The sequence below is a fragment of the Rhinopithecus roxellana genome, chromosome 3 (assembly GCF_007565055.1).
Source record: "Rhinopithecus roxellana isolate Shanxi Qingling chromosome 3, ASM756505v1, whole genome shotgun sequence".
NCBI lineage: Eukaryota > Metazoa > Chordata > Mammalia > Primates > Cercopithecidae > Rhinopithecus > Rhinopithecus roxellana.
Window position 1 is genome coordinate 112,764,901 of NC_044551.1, and position 20,011 is coordinate 112,784,911.

The following is a 20,011-nucleotide window of genomic DNA, read 5'->3' on the forward strand; positions in this document are numbered from 1 at the left end:
GCTTATTGTCCCCCTGTATGCTTTACATACGTTACCTCCTTTAAGCGTCACAAAGTCCTGCATGATTGATACTATAAATATTTTACAGACTTTAAAGAGCTGAGGCTCAGTGAGGTTAAATGACATAGTAAGTCATGAGGTCCTCAGGATCAGCAGAACTAGGATTCAAATACCATCTGAACCTTACAGAGAATGGTCAATACCATGGCATTTTTTTCTGGTGATGTTATTATATTTCGAGTATAAAGAAGATTTATGGATTATCTAGATCTTTAAAAATGAATTCCTCTTGTATTAGAGGGAAAATAAGGCTGGCTTCAGGCTTCTCTCTGCAGTAAACTCAATGTCAGAATCATAACCAAAAAATGTTCACAAAATTATGACACTTTTATATCTTTCAGGTTGTAATTTAGCATAGAAGCAAAGCTCATAAGCAGGCAAAAACTCAGTGAACACAGTATCTATAAACACAGTATCTGTATTATTTTCCATCATATCCTTGGCATCCAGGACACAGGACCGTATGCAGAATAGATACTCAACAAATGTTTGTTGAGTGAATTTAAAAGAATTGAAAAACAAAATATGATTTTTCTTATTCAGAGATTCCTAAACCAGTTTTTTTTTAAAAAATAGGAATCACCTGAGAGTTCTTAAAGAGAAGTAGAAAATACAGACTTTGAGAAGAACTCAGTTGGTCTGAGGTGAGGTTTAGGTATACTGATTTTTTTTAAAAGCTCTCCAAATAATTGAGGGAAAATTAGAATAGTGCTTTCTAAAACTCAGTCCTAAAAACCCTTCAGATTTTCTTGTGTTATCTGTTTTACCTGTACTATTATTTATTTATTTATTTACTTACTTACTTACTTACTTACTTAAGACAGAATCTTGCTCTGTGACCCAGGTTGCAGTGCAGTGGTGCAATGTCAGCTCACTGCAACCTCGGCCTCCTGGGTTCAAACAATTCTCTTGTTTTAGCCTTCTGAGTAGCTGGCACTATATGCATGTGCCACCAGGCCTAGCCAACTTTTATATTTTTAGTAGAGACGGGGTTTCATCATGTCAGCCAGGCTGGTCTCGAACTCCTGACTTCAAGTGATCCGCCTGCCTCAGTCTCCTAAAGTACTGGGATTATAGGCATAAGCCACTGCGCCCGGGGCCCACTTACTATTTTCTTTAAACTGATTTGCTTTTAGTTAACTAACTTTACTTTCATAGGGAACTTTACATGACTAATACATGGAAAACCAGTTTTCCATGAATTGTCATAAAAGAAGAAAATTATAAAAATAAATACAATAAAAATTGTTTTTAAATTCTAGCCAGATATAGTCACCTGAAAAGACAGAGTGTAAGATCAGTTCTCAGTTTAAAAAAAATCAAGATTTGTAAGTGTTATGAGAGATTAAAAAATATTAACATCAAAGTGAGACTTTGGGCTTGATGTAATCATAATAATTTATAAAGCAGGACAGAAAGGAATAACTTCCTCAATTATGTGATTCAATATTACTTAGAGTTGTGTCTTATATCAACAGAAACACATATCCCAGACTTTGGGAATCACAATGACGTACACAAAGGTGGTATGTTAGGTGATTCATGTATGTTGATTTTAAATATTTATAGAAAATGTACTGTGTCAGGCAAAATATTGGGTCTTGAGAATAGAAAAACATGTCTCTTTCCTCAGGTTGTTCAATGTTATTTCACATACCTTCTCCCAGTTAAGAACTGCTAAATGGTGGGTTTGATGAGTTATTTGTATAAACAAATAGAGCTGGGATTCCTGGCTGGACATTGAATGCCTCTGTCTCTCACCCATGTATAACTGCAGCTTTCAAACCTAGTAAAGGGTAGGATTGTCTTTTATGTTTGCTTCCTATAATCATGACACAGTAGTGTCTAATACTTACTGTGGGCTTCCTGTGTGCCACTTCATCAAACACATTATGTAATTTATCTCATCTAATCCTCACAAGGACTGCATGAAGCAGATACTATAAGTGACGGCTGACTTCACTTCTCAGATGAGAAAACTGAGGCATTGCTATAAAAGAAGATATTATCCATCCCAGAGAGCACGAAACTACATCCTCTGTTTTACCTGACTGGCTGAATCCCTGCCTATGGCTTTTCTTCTATTGTATTACCTGCTACTGCTATTTAAATCCCATTTCCTTATCCTGGTGTGATCAGAAAAGGAGCATGTGACTCCAAGGGTGGTCTCATTAACTTCTGGTTATTAAAGAGGAAAATGCAGAGGACTTGGAGGCAGGTACAGATGGGGACTGTTGGACTAAGAATTAAGTTAAACGATAAGCAAAACAAAGGGAGAGAATAAAGGGAATATTCACTAGAGGTTAAGAGAAAAATAATGAGCTCTTTTTTAAACACAAAAGGAGAATGTAAGTGGTGAAGACGGAAGCCAGGCTGCTGGAGCTTGGCAGGGGGTAATTTATTGATCGACAAGTAAGAATGTGCCAAAAAGAAAGACGTAGGGAAGCAAAATTATTTGCTGCCGCATTCACAATGGGAGACATCCAAGGAGGCAAGAGGAGATGTAAATTTCCCAAGGGAAGAAGATTATGAAGCAACATTCTTGTTTTCACACAGTCCTCAAAAGGCAAAGCATTGGTTTTTGATGTTGAACAAGGATCAAACCACACAATTGCCCCTGGGTACTGACGGGCATCTGAAGCTGTTTGGGGTACAGGAAACAGAGACTAAATATTCCTGAGTCTTGAGTAGAGCCAGAGAAGTCCTGAATTTGCTCAAGGAAGGGGCTCAAAAGGTTTTTGTGGATTCTCCTAGAGAAAGGGGTAGAATCTGGAATTAGAGGCAAAAAAAAATAGCTCTCAAGGATACTGCTGGAGACACGGGGGTGGGGGGAATGCTTGAAAGACACAGAAAGGGTAAGCAGACTTTGTTCACATGTTCCAGGTTAAAGTTACATTATCTATCCCAACAGAGAAAACTGCTTGCAGAAACTGAGATGGATAAAGACAGCTAGGGAAAACGGACACCATAGTTTGGTTCAGCATGCAAACAAATAAAGATGGCAGACCAACCTCCCTCCCTCTATAAGTAGTATATGCAGCTGTTCTATTTGAGTATTCATTTAACACTTTCTTGTTAATTTCCAAGTTCTATAAAGACTCTGACTCACAACTCTCTCCAACGATTTATTTTTTCCTTCACGAGAACTCTCTAGTTTAAAATGACATTCTATTCTAGATATATTTATAGGCATGTAAATTTTTTTGTCTTGAAATATAGAAAATGGGATAAACCCAGATCTTGAGTTATGACACCAAATATAGGGAGGCATTTTTATTTTTTAAGGTTGCAGGGAAGCTAAGTTTACAGACTGTTTGGAATTTCATTCTCTCAACATATATGGCATTTGCAAATGCTTCTGTTCATACATTTTTCTTTCTTTCCTAGAAGGGACCAATGCCAATAAAGCTCATCTGTCTGAGTTATGGTTTTTTCCTTCTGATAATCAGCAAGAATTATGCAAAGGCACAGTGTTGTTATCAAACAGAAATATAGAGCAATCTAATTCTACCTGATAGTTTGGCATGGCACATTGTTTTTCCAGAATCTATCTTACCACAGATGCTGGCAGGATGATTTTTATAGGAAAGCAGTCCAATTAAGAGGGAGATTTCTGGAAAGTCATAACTAATGTCTATGTTGTATCTTAATTTGCAAATGTTAAATGGGTTAATAATGAACTTGTGCTGGAAGAAAAGATATTTTTTTCCCTTAGTGGTCAAGACAGAGGAGAAAATATCAACAGAACTTTTTGGGGGGTTGTTTTTATTTAAGGAAAAGTAACCTATTTAGAAGATTTTTTTTATTGCTACTAGAAAATAAAGACAGAAAATCTAATATTTGATAGTGGATCCCTTAACCTGAGGGGAAGTCCACGGCCTAGGCTGAGAATTCTGCATTTTTGGTGACTAATGATTGAAGCAGAGAATCTAAAGGAAGATTCGAAACTAGACTCTTGACTTTAACAGCTTTCCAGACAACCGTAACCGCCATCAGCCCAGAGGCCACTCACATGAGACTTAACTGCAGCTTCTTCCCTAGAAAGGAATGACTCTTGAGCATACAACCTTTCTTAGCTCAGTGAGAACTTGAAAGTTTACTGATTTTTCAAAAACAGGCATTAGAGGGTGAACTCACTTACCTCTTTTTATCCCAGAATCTCAAATGACGATTTATTTTTCATCACCATCTGATCTGCACTTGCAGAATTTCCCATTCTCTGGGGAATTTCCTTCCAGCAAGGGATGGAAATAATCACTAAGAAGTCTTACATGTTGAGGTCAGTATGTCTTAGGCAAATAAACTCTGACCATACAACCAAGTTAGAAGTCTCTTCCCTCTTATCTGTTCTTTTGTAAATGTATTCTTCCATCCAGAAGTAGAAACTGGAGTCTCCCAGTTATCTCTCTGTTCTGAGCATTCCTGATTTCCATCTTGGAGCTAGCTACCTATTATTGAATGGTTAGTGCTAAAAGGCAGATACTGTGCTAATATTTTTTTCTGATAACAAATCCTATGAGATACTTTAAATAATATTATCCCTCCTTTTTGATGATAAAACTGATATGTTGAGAGCTTAAGTAAAAGGTTCAGAGTCATACAAAGACAGAGCTAGGATTTGAACCCGGAGTTGTCACTCTAAAGCCCTAGACTCTCTCCCACAATGATTCCAACTATGGGATTTCTGCCCCTATTAGACGGTAAGTAGAAATAAGTCTGCCCAACATTTCTCCTGGCAGTAAGAACGTTTTGCTCACAATTTTGAACAAACAAACAATTACTTTGTTTTATTTTAAGGTATCCATGTGACTCATTCCCTCAGCTTCTACATCCCTTTGTGTACTGTCTTGAGGCACTTTTAGGGTCTGTTTGTATGTTTCCCTTCTGATCCTAAGGAATGTAATTGACAGCTCATACATCTTGGGTTGTGTTGTAATTTTGAGAATACGCTTCCCTTTAAAATACACCAACGTGGAATAAAAGGTCTCTTCTATCATTGGCAGCAGGAATATCTGGGCTGGACAAACACGTGGCTCCCTTTCAATGTAGGTGCCACTCACCAAACTCTCTCTCAAAAGTTCTGGGAACTGAGCTTACATCTATTCTGAAGAATAAACCAGTCTCCCCCAAAGTGTTATCTACTCTGTCTAGTGTAGCCCAGAAGAAGCACAAGACTTAGTATGTCTTGAGTTTTGCTGTACAAGTTAGTAGTTACTCAGTGTTGGCGCTTCTCCAACTAGGATATTTCAGGTTCTCACATTCTGCTGGATAATTGGTATTATTATTATTATTATTATTATTATTATTAGAGACAGAGTCTTGCTCTGTTGCCAGGCTGGAGTGCAGCAGCGTGCTCTCAGCTCACTGCAACCTCTGCCTCCCGGGTTCAAGTGATTCTTGCGCCTCAGTCTCCAAGTAGCTGGGATTACAGGCATACGCCATCACACCCAGCTAATTTTTGTATTTTTAGTAGAGACAGGATTTCACTATGTTGGCCAGGATGGTCTCAATCTCCTGACCTTGTGATCCACCCACCTCAGCCTCCCAAAGTGCTGTGATTACAGGTGTGAGCCACTGCGCCCGGCTGATACTTGGTATTTTACACAACATAAATTGTGATGAAAATCTGGGTACTGCCCAATCAACTTAAGCTTTTGAATCTTTATTGAGCATCTTCTGACTTGCTAGTCTTTCATTCAATCTTATTTTGTTTTTATGTTCCTGCCACTTCACTATAAATACCCTGGTATCCTGGACTGTGGAATAGCAGGTTAGTTGCAATTGGTCTGTCTCAGAGATTTTTGCCCAGTGAATGAAAGGAAAATGGCAACAATAACAACCATGATTGTTATGGCAATTACAAAGTAGAGAAATCTAGGATCAAACATATAGCAAGTGCAATACTAAGCATGCTCCCTGTTAAAGTCTGGGAAAGCCTTGGTGGCTGTTATTGTTAGATTAGCAGTAAACGCTGTTAGCAAATGCCATAGAAACAAATTGCCCCTTGCTGGAGCCAGTGGGCATTTGTCTTTGTCGTTCCTCTGGGCATGGGGCTCAGTTTTCTTTGCACGGACAGCAGAGGAAATCCTGCTTCGGAGGAAAGCAGGAGCTCTTTTTTATGGTTCTGCACTGTTAACCAACCTCAGTCACTTCTCTCTTTCTCTCTCTGGCCCACTGCTTGCACGGAAAATTGAGGTAATGATTTATATGGCGTAAGCAGTTCTGACAGGTGCACTCTATCTTGGCTTCCTCCTGCCCCAGGACTAATCGGAAGCTTATCTTTTCCTTTGTGTAATAGGGAGCTGTCAGGTTCTATGACCCTCCAAACAATTCAATCACTCATGGGCAGATTCACCTTGGAGGGAGGACGCCTTGATATTGGAGAAATTCGGTGGAGGCCATTTGCCCTGACATGTATCGAAACAATGGCAGCCAGGGGCTAGAGGGCAACATGGCCAAACTTACAAAATGTCATTTGCTTCCTAAATTTAAACTCTTCTTCCAGGAACTATCTAGGTGGCTATTCCACCTTGGTGAACATCCTGTCTCCGGTACAGAACATGTAGCTATCTGGGCAAAGTAGGGCTGTTCCAAAAAATGACCTGTACTGAGAAGTGAGGGCTTGCATTGCTCATGGAGAAAAAAGCGAGTTCCTTAACAAGACCTATGGTGCCCAGCATGATCTGGCCATAAGCTGCCTCACCACCTGCATCTTACTGGTACCACACATCCCCTGCACTCAGCATTCAGCCACCTGGGCAACTCCTTCCACACTGTGTTTTCCTGTGTTACTTCCTACCTGATGGCCTTTGTGCATGCCATCTCCTCTGCCTGGAACATTCTTCCTGCTCCTCTTCTTACCTTCCTCCTGCTGCGGTTTAAATATTAATTGCTCAGGACATTATTCTCTGCTCTCCCTGAAAAGATCAAATTCTCCTCATAATCTGCTCTCCTGTACACCATGCACCTTTCCTCTAGAGGCCCCATTACACTGTCAGCTTTACATTAGGAGCATTTTATGCATGCTTTTTCCAACCCAAAGAGACGGCTAGCTCCATGAAGGCAGGAACCATATCTTTCATGTTCACTTCTATAACTCCAGGGCTAATCATAGTACCTGGCTTACAGTAGGGACTTAGTAAGTGTTTGTGGAATTAATTTTTTAAAATGCATAGCAAGAAACCGACGTGATGCATATGTTCTTAATTGGTTTGACCGCCAAGTAGTGCAAGGGCATATCTAGTTGGGACTGGTGTGGCGGTCACCTCTGAGTCCATCTGCACAAAGGATTTTACTATGGGAAGGAATAATGACAACCAAGTGTGGCTTTGTTTTGTCACTTCTATCTTAATCCCTAACCTTCTAACTCCTGAACTCCTGCCCTGTTGTCTGCTTTGACAATCTTATGTTTCCCTCACAGGATGCTTTTCTTAGATGCTCTTTGAATCTGGAGAGCCTATGATTTAAAAATTCAAGCTTTCAGAAGTTTCTAAACATCTGTATATTTGATATTGAACTGGCAAGATAATTGGACAGAGTTTTCACCTTGTGTCTGGATGTTCTCGCATTAAATAGTCAGTGTCCTTATTTAATTGAATGTTGCAGAACTCTCACTCCCTGAAAATAATGAGACGACGTGAGATCACAGAGTAGAGAAGAAAATGTTGAGAAAGAACTCAGGCAGTTTCTAAATACACAATGGGATTGACTGTAATATTAGGCAGGGGCAAATGATGTTGATGTCGTCACTATTTTTTTTTTTTTTTTTTTTTTTTTTTTTGCGGTACAGGATTGCTTTATTTTTTACATTAATGGTATCACGCTGTAATCTTATACTTTAAAAAAAAATTTCCTGTCTCTCTCCCTCCCTTCCTTCCTCTTTCTGAGACAGGGTCTCACTCTGTCACTTAGGCTGGAGTTCAATGTCCTGATCTCGGCTCACTACACCAGGCTCAAGCAATTCTAACCACAGTAGCCTCCCAAGTAGTGGCGACTACAGGCGTGCACCACCATACCTGGCTAATTATTGTATTTTTTGTAGAGATAGGGTTTCACCATATTGCCCAGGCTAGTCTTGAACTCCTGAGCTCAAGCGATCCACCCACCCAAGCCTCCCAAAGGGCTGGGATTACAGGCGTGCACCACCGTTCCTGGCCCGTTATGACTATTTTCAAAGCAAAGATTCCTAGCCACTGGATTACAAATCCCTTGAGGGCAGAGACCACACATGTCCATCACAACTATATATATGGAATCCTTTTTAAATAAGTAGCAGGTAAGATTAATGTTAGGTTAGACAGAAGGAAACATTTGTGAACAGTGATTGGTTTTAGATTGGCTGATGGTTCTTTTCTGCTTTAAGAACTCTCTAAAGTAAGATAAAGCCTCCATGGCTCAGATGGTTAAAAGCCATTGCTGTTGGGAGGCCAGGTAACATGGTGGTTAAGAGTGAGGCATCTGCAGTTAGAGAGGCAGCAGTGAACTGTGCTTCTGCCACTTGCTAGAGGACAGACTGCCTCCTCCACATGCTGGAGTTTCCTCATTGTGAAACGGTGATCATAGCTTATGGGGTTAGCAATTACACTAGTAAATGAGCAAAGTTCCTGATACAATATCGGATACTAGTATGTTTTCAGTTGATATTAATGAACTTGAATGTCAAGAGGTAAGTGCTAGTAAGAATCTTATACCATCAGGTGATTCTGTGGCTGGAAGGCAGTAAGGGCAGAATGAAAATCTTGCCAGAGGGTAACTCCTGTTCACTGATCCAATTCCTTCAGCCAGCATTTCCCAAAGTGAGGTCTACTGCTGTGCTACTCAAAATAACAGACTGATGAACTGTTTATTACTGGTCCATGACAAGGTATAGGAGCTCAAGCCAAAATCAGTGCATTGCTTCATCCATTGAGAAAGTCTTACTATGGAAAAGTAAAGTGTCAGCTGAACTATGTAGTGGCTTGGTGGCACACATGACTCATATTCTGGTGCAAGCTCCTTAGCTCATTGTGTACTGGCATGGGCCAAGGACTGCATTTGGAGTAGAATGTTCTAGAGAACAGTAATCCTCTGAATTGAGAAAAGAGTTCTTCATGGTCAAATAAGTTTGGGGGAAAACTCTTTGTGCCACATATCTTTCTTGGAGTTGATACTGCATATTATCATATTAAAAGTTCCCAGAAACCCTGAAGTAAACAAATTTGCTTAAATGTGTTTAGCTAGAGTTTCCCATATTACTTGAGCCAGAGACATTTGTGAGAGAGAGTATGCGTATGCATGTGTGTACCACTGCTTTTAACAGTTTTCTAGTAAAGAAAATAAACTCATCTGATCACAGCAACAAACTACAAGAGCGCGACCCACCTTTCTCCATCCAAACAAACACAAACCTAACACCTTTCAGGTAGAAAATTCATTTCCTCGTTGCTAAACCATTCTAAGGAAACCAGAGAATAAAATATATTTTTCTGTTGAAAACCATCTCCTCTAACATGAAACCACCCTTGTAAGTAGTTTTCTGCAACCAAGATCTTGTTTTTATGCATCAAAGACAAGATAGTATCTTGCTATGCACACTACCCCTAGGGAAATATTTAAAATATTTTTCTCTGGTAAGGACTGGTATTTAATATGCTTACATCAATGCATCAGTCGAAGCCCGGCTTGCAACATACTAGGATCAAAGTGATCATGTCCTCTGTTGAGTTGGATTCCAAATCCATTTGCACTAATTATTTTCTACAAAAATCCTAATGCATAATGAGGAGAGGCCCTAGAAGTCCTCTACTGATTTCAAATTAGTTTTTTGCATAACCTAGTAGCAAAAAGGGATCTAGGCATGTATTTTTGGTATCCTATTAGTAAAGTCTAGTTGAAAAATAAATAAAAGTCAGCTCTTTACTTTGTTAACATTTTTAGGCTTCTTGAGCAATGCCCTGCTTGGGTACTGTGTGCCATGTACATGCCTGCACACGCCCACACATGCACGTGTAGTTTCGGGTACCAGAGACACACCCATTGCTCCAGCAACAGTGAGCTCACACTTCAGAAATGGGACCTGGTGTGGGGCGAATGTCTTTCCCATTACGCTCATAATTCAGATAATTTCATCTGAAAATTTCAGAAAATAAAAGTATTCTCTCCTTCAATCATCCAATTACCTTGATTTTTCACTTCCTTTGAAAGGTATACAGAGAGCCCTTTAAATGAAAAGGTGGGAGAATCACTCTAATAACTTCTCGTTTGAGAAAATCCTATCTGGGTCAGTGTGAATCAGGTTTGGAATAGTGACAAGATCCTTACTTGCAAAGCCCTAAAAAGGCCAGAACTCTGCCCTGTCAACCTTCCCACATCTCTGAAATTCAGACCATTTAACAACCAAGTTTAGGGGAAGACAATGTGTCAGAGCCTGGAACACTACCAGGCTTTATGGCCAGGGAATCTCAAGGTAAATGGCACCAGAGGCCATGGAAACATCCAGATTTGCTTCTGTAATGTGCTTCTTTTCTTTTTCTGACACTAGTGGATTTCTCAGCTTGCCACTGCCATTGAGTGTACATATGGGAGGTGTCCTTTATTGGTTCCTATCACATTCAAGAAGCCATGGACACCTTCCAAGGGTTTGGGGGCAAAAGACAAAGAGAACTTGATCCTAAGCCAGGTATAGGGTTCTGCTTATATTTACATCTATGTTGGATCTAATTACTACACAGTAAGTGCAGCATAACAAAGGTACCTTTGGGATGAAAGAAAATATTTTATTATCAGTGAATACAATCGGAATGCAAGGCAGCTTAGGAGAGTCAGTACAAAGGCAGATTCAAAGCATAATGAATTGCTTGTCTCTAGATGTAATACTACTTTGAACTTTTCAATATATTCATCATGCTTTCCTGAAACTCCTAGTCTCTAGGTAAAAGACACGATGGGAAAAAAGAGGAGAAAGGGATTAACATAAACTAAGCATAGGTACAAGATATTATGCTAGATACTTCAACAAGTGACTTTATCAGTCTAACCTCTGTAAGAAAGTATAGTTATTACTTTGGAGTCAGCTTGCACCTGGTTTAAAAATATGGCTGTGCCACTTAGTAGCTATAGACATAAGCATATTGCTATAGCTCTCTAGATCAAATGTCCTCATCTGCAAAATGGGGATAACAATAGTACCCACTCCACAGGTGGCCGTCTGGGCATAGTGAGATGGTACCTGCCTAGCAGAAGGCCTGGCACAAAATACATATTTAATAAATGTTTGCAATAGTGTTACTCTTATAGCACACTGGCAACTAAGTGGGCTGTCCCCATGACTTGACCAGGAGTAAGAAGGGGAAAGAAGTTGAGTTATAAAAGGCACTAACAGCTCACAATCAATCACAGAGTCATCATGGATGCTCATGCTAAATCAAATCACTCACGTAGTGTAAAGGCAGTCACGTTTTGATAATAATGTTGTCCTCATTCTAATCTATATAGAACCTTGAGGTAGGAGGAGACAAGAGGAAAAAGGAAGGAATTTTAAAAATCAAATCTGAGAATCTCTACTTTTGAGTAGAGACATCATTATGCCAAAGGGTCTCAAACCCAGCTGATCTTCAGGATGGTCAGGAATATGGCTGAGAAATACGGGTGGGTGTCTTGGCCTTACTCCTGGAGATTCTGAGTCAGTTGGTTGGGGATGACTTAGATGTTCTCAGAGTCTGATGATCATCCAGCTTTGGTAAGTCATGACCTAGTTTCATGTACCCTTCCTACCCCGCCTTCTCCCAAAATAAAACAGAAAGCCCACCTATGCCCAAGGCACCAGTTACTTTTACAATCTCCTTGCAAAGTTGTTTTCCAGCCCCTGCTTACTCATATGTGTTTTGGCTTACACTGAATATTCAGATGCATATACTAAGCATTCTATTTTAATACAAGAGGCACGACAGCAGCATTTAGAGTCATAAAGACATGCACTCAAGTCGAAGCATTACCACTTACTAGCCGTCTAACTTAAGGCAAGTTCCTTAACTTCTCTGGCTTCAGTTAACACATCTCTACAATAAGGATAATATCAGTGTCTATGTTACAGGTTAATCTTGAAGATTAAATTAGCCAATGCATGCAAAGTGTTCTTGGAACATTAGCATAAATGTTAGCTGCTCTTCTAATTCCACCTGAAGCAGTTCCTTTGGCTAACATGGAACTCAATTATCATCATGTCTCTGAACATTAGCCAAAAATATTAGCCAATGAGCAGAAGAGAAACATCCCCAACCCTCATCCCCCAAAGGCAAAACATGTCAAAACACAAAGGCTTGTCAGTGAGGGTAGTGGCTGAATTCTCGTGGAGGGCTTTCTGATCCCATAACTGAAACCCCATGACACAGACAGATACAATCAGATAATGATGGCAATCAATAATGATAACAGAAATTATTATTTATTTTCATAAACACAGAGTATGTGCGTCCCACTGAGTTACACACATCACATGCCAGTATTCACTTTCGGGGCAGTCAATCAATGAGAGATCTTAATATCCACCTGCCGAGGCAGGAGGGGGAGGATGGAGCGAAGGTTGAGAAATTACCCACACCAGAATGACACATTCACAAAGTTAATCTAATCCAGGAGCTGTTGGTGCCATTGCAAGCCTGTGGATATGGAATAGGCTTGATTGATTTTTCACTGCAGTAGCTAAACACGCCATTGTTATTTGCAACAAATGTAAGGAAATAAAAGATGAAACCATAAAAGGATTGGATATGAAGCTCCCAGAGCAGCAATAAATCACAAAATGAAGTCTAAAAAATTAAAAATGGTAGAGGAAGGCTGTATCTATGTCCTAAGAGGCCTCAGTTATCAAAGCATATACCGAAAATTAAAACCTGGGGCAGTAAGGGCTGATCCTGACTCAACCAATAATTTGCACTAAATCTGGCCTGGGGTTCCCCTCCTCACAGAATGAGTATCATGACATAGGTACCTCTGAAGGAGCAAGAAAAGCCTAAAGACTGTGGACAGACAGAACGTGCTTCATTCCTAGTTCTGCCTCTTTCTAGTTGTGTGACCCTGGTGAGATACCTGGCCCCTCAGAGCCAGTTACCCTCTTTTATAAATGGGATAATCACATCCACACCACTAGAAAGAAAGAAATGGCAATGCACATCCTGCATGCCTCAAAGCATCCTTGGGAGCCTCAAATGAGATGTCCAGCATGAAAGCCCATCTACCTTCCAGATGCATCATGGAAACTCCTTGCTAATCCTCTGTCTCCTGGCTTTGTGCTTCTTCTGAACTGCCATGGTTATCTTCTGTGCTTTTCTCAGGACAGTTATCCTTCTCCATGATTGCTCAAAGTGTGGTCCAGGGACCACCTGCACCAGAATCACCTGGGCATTTTCTGGGAGGGGCCCTGTCGAAGATGTCATTTTTTTGAGTCCAACTCAAACTTTCTAAACCAGCATCCCTAGTGACGAGGTCAGAAATTATATTCTAGTAAGAGTCCCCGGTGACCATGAGGCACACGATCATTTAAGAACCACTGATTGAATTCATTTATGTTTCAGCCACTTGTAACTTGTCTCCTCCATGCCGCTGAAGGACAGAGAGTGTGTTTCATTCATCTTTGTAAGAACCACACTTTGTAGTGCAATGCCTAGTACAGTGTGTAGCCTCGTAGGCACTAACTGAGATACAAAATACATGGAAAAGTCCTGCACACCAGATGTTGTCATCCTCATCGTTGTTTAAATCAAGGGCCATGCCATTAAATAGTCCTAATAATAGTGAGGAACAGGAGCTCTGGGGTCAGACAGACCTGGACTCCATTTTTGGCTTTGCTGTTTACTATCTGCAAGGCCTTAAGCCAGTACTTACCTCTCTGAGCCTCTGTTTATACATCTCTAAAATGGGCAGGATGCCTAAGTCACAGAATGATGATAAAGAATGTACATCAAACAGCTACGCCCCAAGCCTGTCACTAAGAAGGGTTGAACATGCATAGTTGCTATTATTAGTAAACCTAAACCAATAGTCTATTTAATCAGTTCTCTAGGAAACAAATCAAGTAGTTAATTAAACTGTTTCACTCAGAGGATCTCTCTTTGGGAAAACCAGCTAGTCTTTTCAGTCAACCTGCCTAATCGCATGACCTTTTAGCAATGGTCCTCAAGAAGTCCTCATTGAGGAGTCAGAGCTGGTAAAACTGAATGCCAGTTGGCCAAGTGTCTTAGACGGTGCCTATGGTTGTGTCCAAATCACCACCAATGGGATTTGCTAACATCAAGGTCATTTTAAGTGGAAAAAGTTTAGTTCTGGAGAGTCATGAGACTGTGTGCGTCCTGTGCCGAGAGGAAGACAGAAGCAGTTATTGTGTAAAACATGATGTCATTTGACTTTTCCTCTAAAAATCAGTGCTTCCCTTGTGTACCCACCCTGTGGCAGAAGAGCCTCTGCAGCCCTCACCCCCTGCCTTCCATTCCACCAAAATCAAGCTCATATGTTAAGAAAGCTTTGATAAAAAGCTCTGAGAGACATCAATCAATAATAAAACATTCCTGCCCTATGTTCAGCAATTAATATTTTCTTAAAAAGCAGAACTGTAGAGAATAAGAATGAAAAACATCAGATATGGAGTCATGTGGACTAGGTTTGAATTCCAGCTCTTCCATTTTCTAGCCATGAGATTTTGGGCAAACTTCTTGGCTACTCTAAAACTTGGTTTCCATTTCTGTGTAATCTGTTCACTTGACAGATATTTACTGAATGTCTACCATGTGCCATGGATTGTTCCAGGTGCCGGAGCTGCAGGAGAGAACAAAACAGAGTCCCTGCTTTCATGGAGCTTACATTTTACTGGGGGTGGAGAGGAGGCAGACAGCGAAGAAAATGCTAGACAGTGACAAGAGCTAAGCAAAAAAGGGCAGAGAGAATGAATGGGAAAATGTGTACATGCTCTTTTCCATAGGGATACCCTAGGAGGGCCTGTTAGGTAGTGCTTGAGCAGATACTGAAACTCAGAGTAGGCTAGGGCTTCGATGATCTGGAGAGAATAATAGAACCTACCCAAGAGAGGTATAATGAGGACTATGTAATATTAAGGATATAAAATCTAGCACCTGGCACATAGGAAGCACTCAACAGATGGTGACTATAATTATTTTTATTTGATGTAAGGCATGTTTGAATAAAATTCATTAGAAAAATTGAATTCATCACATCACCTTCATTTTGGGAAGGTTATGACAAGTCACAAGCTTGGCAGCTCATACTTCTAGACTCTATATTTAAATAGGTAAAAATGCCTATTTCAACCTGGCCTAGGTTCCCAGGGCACTGGCAGCTGATAATAATGAGAAAAATAATACCTCCAGTCTCATCCTACAGGAAGAAGTATGCTAAGTGTGATTTCTCACCACCCAACTTCCATTTCAGGCTGATTAAGTCACTTTAACGGTGAGTTCCCATTACCTAGAAAGAGCTCTGAGGGTCTGTTACTCCTGGGCAGTGGGAGATTGGGGAAGAATGGCATGGAGGGTCTTGTGAAGTAAAACTGCATAGAGACCTCAAGGCCTTTGTTTCTCCACTGCTGAGGTCAGAGATCTGGAAAGCCAATGTGTAAGTGTGTGTATCTGTGTGTGGGGGGGGAGGGGACAGTGGTAGGGGAGAGTCATGGTGGGAGGGAGGGAGAGGAAGAGAAGGAGAGAAAGGGAGGGAGGGAAGTAGAGGGAGAGAGAGAGAGAGAGACAGAGATAGATATCAATCGATTGAGGCCAGGGCGCGGTGGCTCAAGCCTGTAATCCCAGCACTTTGGGAGGCCGAGACGGGCGGATCACGAGGTCAGGAGATCGAGACCATCCTGGCTAACACGGTGAAACCCCGTCTCTACTAAAAAATAAAAAAAACTAGCCGGGCGAGGTGGCGGGCGCCTGTAGTCCCAGCTACTCGGGAGGCTGAGGCAGGAGAATGGCGTAAACCCGGGAGGCGGAGCTTGCAGTGAGCTGAGATCCGGCCACTGCACTCCAGCCTGGGCGACACAGCGAGACTCCGTCTCAAAAAAAAAAAAAAAAAAAAAAAAAGATATCAATCGATTGATCCCCTGACCTGGAATAATAATGGCACTAATTATTAAGACAAACATTTCAAATGCCCAATTTTATATGTATAAGAGCCCTAACTCTTGATTTTTAGTCCCAGTCCTGGAATAACCAGTTGAGGGATACTGGGTAAGTCATTTTCCCTCTCTGAGGCTGCATCGGACTGAAGGGCTCAGATCCCAGAGCAAAGTAGATTAAGACTTGGTTCTCAGCCCTGCATGATCTTGGGTATGCTACTTAACTACTTGGAGCCTCATCTGTTAAATGAGCTTTTTAACACCCTTTGAGATAGCTAATGCAGATAGAGAGTGCAGCATGGTGCATGGGATAGGACAAATGATCAATAAATGCTACAGACCAGCATTTTCACCTGCTAAATACCTATCCTGCCCTCCTCATTGGCTATTCTGAAGATGAATCAAGGGACTAGGTAACAAAATGCTTTGCAATATAAACGGTACTTTACAACTGTAAGGTGTTATTATTAAATTATCACCATGATTATTGCTTTATGTTATGATATTGAGCAGGGGATATAGTTTTCATAGACATGCTTCTCATAGGCTCTTTTGGTAACGAGATTGATTTTGAAAGGCTATCTTACATGAAAGATACAGTCACATTCTTGCTTTGAAAAGCTGAGTCTCTCAGCACTGAAACAGAACAGGTACATTACACAGTGAGGATTAATTAGCTGTCGCGCATTATTAAATGTTCTCACTCTCAATACCCACATAGAACTGGAAACTATGAAAGTGAGCAAGAAGTAATCATAGTACAGTGAAGGGAAAAAAAGATACAATTGCTGGCAATGCATATTTCAAGAGTAAATTATAGTCTGATTAATATCACGTCAGCTCATTCTCTGTTTGGAGTCATTGTTCTGAATCTAGTCTTCAGGGTTGCCTGCTTTTTTTTTTTCCTTCTACCACTGGGATCAAAAATAAAAGGAAGCTGGACTTTTCAGTGTTTAAAGAGTGCTGTGGTGTGGATGTTTACACTGAAATGCAGGATATTTGAGAGCCTAGGAAAGGAGAGGAGGTAAATACAGATACTGATATTTATAATCATATAGCAAATATAATATGTCTCTCCAGATTATTTGAGAATTTTCAATTCTCAAATAATTGAAAAATAACAAAGGTTCATAAAAATGATAGCTTGAATGTGTCTTGGGGATGATAGAGTCCAGTGACAGCAGACCCCTTTGTCTCAGCCACCAGGGGCAAGTGTTGAAAATGCAGATTCCTTTGGACCTCCTCTCTGGAATGGGTCTCGGGAATCTGCATTTCCCAGTCCTCTGCTTGGCAGCTTAGAAACTAAGCTTAGAGGGAAAAAGGATGATTCATCAGTTAGTTTACACAGCTGGTTAGTAAGAAAGCGAGAACCAGAGCTGGAATTTTCCAACTCCCAGCCACACCTCAGGGCCTCCTTCTCTGTTTCATCTGAAGTCCACTTCATTGGCACCACTGGCTTGGCATGGGGAGGATCTCTGCTCTCGTGGAAACTGAATAGGCCTTCTCTGCTTTTTATCATAGGGATGGAATTCTCCCAGGGTTAAGCACAGATATATGAAATCCCATAGGATGCCATGGACAGTAGGATTCCACAGTGGGGTCTACAGATGGCATCTGAGAAATTCCATCCACATAGCAAATAAGGGCAAGGTAAAGTCTGATCATTAAGTTCATGGTATAAACTCTAAGTGGCATTTAATCCAGTTGTTTTCCCCCATAAGATTACCATGTCTCAAGGGGCAAAAGACAGTTTTATTCCTGCTATATTGCCAATACGGTGTTTGCCACTTAGTAAATATTGGTGAGTAGTTTGTAGAATAAATACAACAGTATAAAAAGTATAAAAAGAAAAACAACTGAATTGTCTCATATTAATAGGCCCACTATCAGCAGGGGGTAATAATAGCCATGGTGATGATGATGTTATTAATACTAAAACAACAGCAGGAAACTAACATTATTGAGTGCTTTTTGTGAGCCAGCACTACACAGGTTAAGCTCTTTTTTACACAAAATAACTTATTGAATCCTCACAACAATTCCAGGAAGCAGTGACTATCATCATCCCTGTTATACAGATGAGACTTTGGAGGCACAAGGTGTTCAAATATAGCCACATGCCACATGATGTTTTGGTCAATAACATTGGTTCCATAAGATTATAATACCATATTTGTACTGTGCCTTTTCCATGTTTAGATATGTTTATATACACAAATACCATTGTGTTATAACTACTTGCAGTATTCAACACAGGAACATATGTACAGGTTTGTAGCTGAGGAGCAACAGGCTATGCAATGTAGTCTAGGTCTGTAGTAAGTTATACCATCTAGGTTTGCATAAGCATACTCTGTGATGTTTTCACAAAAATGAAGTCACCCAACAATGCATTTCTCAGAATATATTCCCATCATTAAATGATACATGACTGTAATATGCCCAAGGTCACTATTGGAAAGTAATGGAGCCATAATTCTAACCCAGACTAGACTGACTCAACAATAATACTCTTCACTACTCTACTTTCCAGCCTCCAAAACCCCTGCACATTCAGAGCATCAAGGTTGGGTTTATGCCAAGTCCACCCAGTCTGATAAGGTGGACTTGCATGGAGGTTCTTCAGAGTTGAAGGCATAGGCTGATGAGAGGAAAGAGAGTCGCCAATGCTTGTGAGCTCAGAAGCAGCTCAACTGAAGACCATGTACCCATTAGTACAGGGTAAACACCTAATAGTCTAGCACGGTGGTCAGCAGACAGTCTATATTCAAAAAGTAACTGCTGAATAAGCAGATGTATGAATAAATGAATTATTAAACAAATAAACAAGTGAGCTAATCAAGCATACAATGACCATCTCATTTTGACTTTCAAACACAGGGCAAGAACCTCTTTTCCTCACATCTGCTTCACTGTCTCCCTTCTTGCTTTTAGTCTTTAGCAGAGTTGCTGGTATCTGAAATCACATATTTTACACAGTTTTACAAGCCCGTTGGGGCTAGGGCTATCCCAACATGTGCCTGCTTTACGGCTTACATTGAATGTGTTCATAACTGAGCTCATCATCCAGTCCTAACCCACTTTACCTTACATCTAGAGACCCTTCCCTTAAAAGTTCCCTTTGAGAAATCCGTTTTTAATGCCACTTTCCTATTTGAACTTTTCTGGTCTCCAACAACCACAGATAATTTCTTCCTCCTTTGATCAAACTACAACTCTCCAACACTCTCTCAATGCATTTATCTTACTATATTTAGTGCCATAATCATTTGTATATTAGTCTTACAACTCCTCTTTATCAGACTATGTATTTCTGAAGAACAGGAAGGAAGCCACTCAGACTGAGAGTAGAGAATCATATATTGAGGACCAGCCACAGAGGAAGGGTTTTCCATCCTTCTTGCATTTCTTTCTCATAAGTCCACGAGCAGGAGGTACTGTGTTCACCGTTTTGCAGATGGAGAAGCTAAAATTAACTTGCATGGTGAAAGCTCAAAAAGGTTAAGTGACTATTGAGAAATTTGGGTAAGTGGCAGAATTTGAAGCCAGGTCTGTTAGATTATTAAGTTTGTGTTCTGAATCGCAAGACTGCAACTCGCCATCTGGGTTCTCATCCCTGTACCTTGAGTACAGAAGGTGCTCAAGACATTTTAGATAATGTGAACAACAGAGGCTAAGATTATAGTAACGTCTGGCAGTGGCCATGTGGGCAAGTCTTCTGGGACAAAAGGAAAAGCATGGATTTGTAGTCATTAGAAGGCTTGGCACCTTTCCTGCTTCTCCATCTGCCACCAGAGAGAGACTGGGGTAGGCTGAGTCTCTGCCTACGTTCCCTCACTGGCCCATTATAGTTGC

General features: G+C 40.6%; 1 protein-coding gene across 4 annotated transcripts in view; it reads right to left on the reverse strand.

Moving 5' to 3' along the window:
* The window catches only part of PPP2R2B (protein phosphatase 2 regulatory subunit Bbeta), a 295,801-nt gene that overhangs the window by 77,166 nt on the left and 198,624 nt on the right, over nucleotides 1-20,011 (reverse strand). The gene's annotated exons all lie outside the window — the stretch shown is intronic.